Here is a 6437-nt window from a genome sequence, read left to right as displayed (position 1 = left end):
TAAAGTAACACTGTAAATCATGCTAAAATTGAGTCAAACAATGGCAAATAGGTGATTATCAGTACAAGTTATAATTCCCTGGGTACAAAACCTACAAATGTTCTTTGGGTCCGCCCTCAAAAAACAAACAAACAAACAAAAAAAAAACAAAACAAAAAAACCCCTAAATGAATGGCCTACTTTTATGTTTTAGACAAAAAAAAAAATCTCTAAGAGCCAAAAGTTCATATTGTTCCAACCACATAGGTATAAATTATCCAGTGCCACCGATGGATATCACTAGATAATAAAAGAGAACACTGAGAGGTAAAGTAAATAGAGAGAGATGCAGTGAGAGGTTTCTCTATCTTAGGCATTGGAACACATATTATGTACCATGCTGTCTGCAAGAAGGAATTCACTGAGTTGACATCATCTTATCACCTAACAGTTCAGTGAGACAGAATAGTGTGCAATGTCATATCAGGCAACATGCAATTTCCTTTACATTTTCCAGGACACTAATTTTAAGTATATGTTATATATATATATATATATATATATATATATATATATATATATATATATATATAATAGGCACTAGGTATATGCAGATTGATTAAATTCAAGTTTCCAACTCAAAGATTTGATGTGTGGAAAAGAAACCTACAATTCTTTGCTGTATTTTTAAAACATGTGCTTAAAATGGCCATTCAAAATTAAAACAGACAATATACTGAAGGTTATAAAATATTGGACAAACTCTTCTGTTTGCTATGTAGGATTTTTCTTTTATTTTTTTCAAATTGCATTCATGAAATGCAAGCCGCGGTGGACAGCTATGGCTCAATATTGCTTGATACACTCCTCTTAGCACATCATTCTCTTACACTCCTTGCAACAGAATATCATCCCATTTACAGGCATGAATTTCTCCCCAAAAAGACACTTCTTGCAGTATGAGCATAGGAAGCACACTGTGGACGCATGCCAGCTGAAGTTATTGTATGTTACTCTCTGCTCTTCTGGGTCAATGGCATCCTGGCATTCTTGACACATCACAGCATGGTTCTTCATGTAGCAGGGCTTGCACACAGGCTTGTCATTGACCATAACATATAATTTTCCTGCCAGGATGTACTTGCAGTCAACACAGCGGAAGTGTTTCAGATGCCAATTCTTGTTTTCAGCTTGGGTGTATTCCTTGCTGAATATCAACTCATCACAACCAGCACAGCGGGGCTTCTCACTGTCACAGTAATGTCTGCCACAGTATAGCTTCCCATTCTTCCAGAAGTAAATCATGTTTACTAGGAGTTCACCACAGGTGCTGCAGATAAAACAACCTGGGTGCCAGAGTTTATCATAACCTGCCCTTTCAGCAAAGATGGCTCGGTATCCTTCCTTTATGATGCGTTTGCAGCAGTAACAGGAATATTGGGTCTTCTTATACCCCATAGACTTGCCCTTGGAACCCACTGCTACTGAGGTGTTTCTGACTCCCTCAGGGTTGTGCTCCTTGTAACACTGAGCATTAATTTCACAGGGAAGCTTCATGTCACCTACTCCCAGAGCCTCACATTTGTATTTCTTCACAAACTGCTCCATCTCCTTTACCTCTTTGGGAGACAACTCATGGCACTTAGAAGGGTCCTGGTCATGTGGAGGGAGTTGCTTTGCCAGCTGCTTCTTCCGGTACTGTGCTCCCTCTGAACCTGATACTAGCTGTTTTTCCGTAGGCTGCATCTGCATGTACTTCCTGGGCAATGCCTGGTTCCGGAAGGGGGGAGGACACTCATGGATAAGAGTGTAGGTGGAGACTTTCTTCTTGGAAGCATCTGTGTTGGACAATTTCTTAGGATTGCGGTTATTTATGGGAATTCCCTCTGACTTCAGCTTGGCGATCAGGTTGATGTACTTGATGTCCTCAGAGAGTTTCCCCACTTTCGGGTGCTCCTCGGTGTTCAGGGGTATGTCATGCTCTTCTGGCCCACATTTACAGTTACGACATATTTTCTTCCAGAAATGTAGTTCAAACCCTGAGCATTTATCTTTGCATTTTCGACAGGGGCCTCCAGATTTTTCCTCTTGACCTGAGTCCATCTGTAAAGAGTGGAAACAAAAGGAAATCTATTATAAATTTCTAAAAATTTTAAAACTTTAATAGATCACACTTTTAATTCCACCTAATGGTCTTGTTGATGTAACTCTGAAACAAATCTTTTGAGCTTCATATTGTTTATCCAACTATGATACCAAGTATGTAAATGGAAGCTGCAAGTACATGATATATAGCACAATTTATAATTTCATTGCTTTTATCATGAAAGGAAAAGAAGCAAAATAAACTTTATGGAAGACTACAAATACTGCAAGTCACAAAACTCACAAATTCATGTTTTTGACCCTTATGTTCCCTGAATACAAGTACAGGGAGAACACAGAGGGAAGAGACTGAAAAGCAAACATGTGTATGGAATAGTTTAGGAATTATGATTAAAGAACACCCTCAAAGAAGCAGGGGGAGGGGGAAGAAATAGGGGGTTTGCAGAGGAGAAACTGAAAAGGGGGTTAACATTTGAAATGTAAATAAATAAAACATCCAATAAAAATTACTAAAAAATAGTATCTCTCACTCCTCATCAAAGAAGCATCTCTTGCCAGTAGACAGAAACTATTGTCAGGCCCTTCCAGTAGGCTGCAGCTCCGGGTCAACTTGGGCACGAATTCTCCTCAAAATATTTCACAAAATAGAAACAGGGGGTATTCATTCTATGAAGCCACAATAATTCTGATACCTAAACCACATAAAGACCCTACAAAGAAAGAGAACTTCAGACCAATTTCCCTTATGGATATCGATGCAAAAATATTCAATACAAAAAACCGAATCCAAGAACACATCAAAACGATCATCCATAATGATCAAGTAGGCTTCATTCTAAGGATGCTGGGATGGTTTAATATATGGAAATCCATCAACATAATCCACTATATAAAAAAACTAAAAAAAATCACGTGATCATCTCGTTAGATGCTGAGAAAGCTTTTGACAATATCCAACACCCCTTCATGATAAAAGTCTTGGAAAGTTCAGGAATTAAAGGCCCATACCTAAACATTATAAAAGCAATATACTGCATACCAGTAGCCAACATCAAACTAAATTGAAAGAAACTTGAAGCAATCCCACTAAAATCAGGGACTAGACAAGGCTGCCCACTTTCTCCCTACCTAGTCAATATAGTACTTGAAGTCCTAGCCAGAAAAATTAGACAACAAAAGTAGATCAAGGGGATACAAATTGAAAAGGAAGATGTCAAAATATCACCATTAGCAGATGATATGATGATATATATAAGTGACCCTAAAAATTCCACCAGGGAACTCCTAAGCCTGATGAACAGCTTCAGTGAAGTAGCTGGGTATAAAATTAACTAAAAAAAAAATCAGTGGCCTTTCCTTATACAAAGGATAAACAGACTGAGAAAGAAATTAGGGGCCTTCCGGTCCACGCCAGCACTGGGGTTCCTTGCCCGCGGAGTCTCTGGACCCCCTCAAGGACCTCCACAGGATCCCCCACGGGATCTTAAGACCTCTGGTGAGTGTAACACAGCATCTGCCCCAATCCAATCGCGCAGGACCTGAGACTGCATTAATTAGGGGCGCAGATAACCGGGCCTGATCAGGGTCACAAGTCCCTTCCGGTCCATGCCAGCACATGGGTTCCTTGAGCTAGGAGTTTCTGGAAACCCCCAAGGTCCCACAGGACCCTCCACAGGATCTTAAGACCTCTGGTGAGTGGAACACAACTTCTGCCAGGAGGCAGGTTCGAACACCAGATATCTGGGCACCTTCCCTGCAAGAGGAGAGCTTGCCTGCTGAGAGTGCTCTGAACACTGAAACTAAGGAGAGAGCTAGTTTCCCAGGTCTGCTGATAGAGGCTAACATAATCACCTGAAGAACAAGCTCTAACCAGAGACAACTATAACAACTAGTTCCAGAGATTACCAGATGGCGAAAGGCAAACTTAAGAATCCTACTAACAGAAATGAAGACAACTCACCATCATCGGAATGCAGCACTCCCACCCCACCTAGTCCTGGGCACCCCAACACACCCAAAAAGCTAGACCCGGATTTAAAAGCTTATCTCATGATGATGGTGGAGGACATCAAGAAGGACTTTAATAACTCACTTAAAGAAATACAGGAGAACACTGCTAAACAGGTAGAAGACAATAAAGAGGAAACACAAAAATCCCTTAAAGAATTGCAGGAAAACACGACCAAACAGGTGATGGAATTGAATAAAACCATCCAAGACCTAAAAAGGGAAGTAGACACAATAAAGAAAACCCCAAATGAGGCAACGCTAGAGATAGAAACCCTAGGAAAGAAATCTGGAACCATAGATTCGAGCATCAGCAACAGAATACAAGAGATGGAAGAGAGAATCTCAGGTGCAGAAGATTCCATAGAGAACATCGGCACTACAATCAAAGAAAATACAAAACGCAAAAAGATCCTAACTCAAAACATCCAGGAAATCCAGGACACAATGAGAAGAACAAATCTACAGATAATAGGAGTAGATGAGAATGAAGATTTTCAACTTAAAGGGCCAGCAAATATCTTCAACATAATTATAGGAGAAAACTTCCCAAACCTAAAGCATGACATGCCCATGAACATACAAGAAGCCTACAGAACTCCAAATAGACTGGACCAGAAAAGAAATTCCTCCTGACACATAATAATCAGAACAACAAATGCGCTAAATAAAGAGAGAATATTAAAAGCAGTAAGGGAGAAAGTTCAAGTAACATATAAAGGCAGGCCTATCAGAATTACACCAGACTTTTCAGCAGAGACTATGAAAGCCAGAAGAGCCTGGGCAGATGTTATACAGACACTAAGAGAACAAAAATTCCAGCCCAGGCTACTATACCCAGCCAAACTCTCAATTACAATAGATGGAAAAACCAAAGTATTCCACGACAAAACCGAATTCACACATTATCTATCCACCAATCCAGCCCTTCAAAGGATAATAACAGAAAAAAAAAACAATACAAGGACAGAAATCATGCCCTATAAAAAGCAAGAAAGTAATCCCTCAACAAACCAAAAAGAAGACAGCCACAAGAACAGAATGCCAACTCTAACAACAAAAATAAAAGGAAGCAACAATTAATTTTCCTTAATATCTCTTACTATCAATGGACTCAATTCCCCAATAAAAAGCCATAGATTAACAGACTGGCTACACACACAGGACCCAACATTCTGCTGCTTACAGGAAACCCATCTCAGGGAAAAAGACAGACACTACCTCAGAGTGAAAGGCTGGAAAACAATTTTCCAAGCAAATGGTCTGAAGAAACAAGCTGGAGTAGCCATTCTAATATAGAATAAAATCGACTTCCAACCCAAAGTTATCAAAAAAGACAAGGAGGGACACTTCATACTCATCAAAGGTAAAATCCTCCAGGAGGAACACTCAGTTCTGAATATCTATGCTCCAAATGCAAGGGCAGCCACATTCATTAAAGACACTTAAGTAAAGCACAAAGCACACATTGTACCTCACACAATAATAGTGGGAGACTTCAAAACACCACTTTCATCAATGGACAGATCGTGGAAACAGAAACTAAACAGGGATATAGTGAAACTAACAGAAGTGATGAAACAAATGGACTTAACAGATATCTACAGAAAATTTTATCCTAAAACAAAAGGATATACCTTCTTCTCAGCACCTCAGGGGACCTTCTCCAAAATTGACCATATAATTGGTCACAAAACAGGCCTCAACAGATACAAAAATATTGAAATTGTCCCATGCATCCTGTCAGACCACCATGGACTAACCCTGATCTTCAATAAAAACATAAATAATAGAAATCCAACATTCACGTGGAAACTGAACAAAACTCTTCTCAATGATACCTTGGTCAAGGAAGGAATAAAGAAATTAAAGATTTTTTAGAGTTTAATGAAAATGAAGTCACAACATACCCAAACCTATGGGACACAATGAAAGCATTTCTAAGAGGGAAACTCATAGCTCTGAGTGCCTCCAAAAAGAAACTACCAAGAGCACACACTAGCAGCTTGACAACACACCTAAGAGTTCTAGAACAAAAGGAAGCAAATTCACCCAAGAGGGGTAGATGGCAGGAAATAATCAAACTCAGGGGAGAAATCAACCAAGTGGAAACAAGAAGAACTATTCAAAGAATCAATCAAATGAGGAGCTGGTTCTTTGAGAAAATCAACAGGAAGGATAAACCCTTAGCTACACTCACTAGAGGGCACAGGGACAACATCCTAATTAACAAAATCAGAAATGAAAAGGGAGACATAACAACAGATCCTAAAGAAATCCAAAACACCATCAGATCCTTCTACAAAAGGCTATACTCAACAAAACTGGAAAACCTGGACAAAATG

The 6437-nt window shown here is 39.5% G+C and overlaps 1 pseudogene across 1 annotated transcript in view; it reads right to left on the bottom strand.

Annotated features, from left to right (window-relative positions):
* Positions 1-774: 774 nt before the first annotated feature.
* The window catches only part of LOC110288035 (testin pseudogene), a 55610-nt pseudogene continuing 49947 nt past the window's right edge, over positions 775-6437 (bottom strand). Inside the window, exon 3 of the transcript XR_015047104.1 lies at positions 775-2082. The product of XR_015047104.1 is annotated as a testin pseudogene (transcript). The remainder of the gene's footprint in view (positions 2083-6437) is intronic.

The sequence above is a fragment of the Mus caroli genome, unplaced genomic scaffold (genome assembly GCF_978045245.1).
Source record: "Mus caroli unplaced genomic scaffold, Mus_caroli_1 scaffold_5, whole genome shotgun sequence".
NCBI lineage: Eukaryota > Metazoa > Chordata > Mammalia > Rodentia > Muridae > Mus > Mus caroli.
Note: the sequence above shows the minus strand (reverse complement) of the source record. Positions and strands in the feature narration are given on the sequence as shown.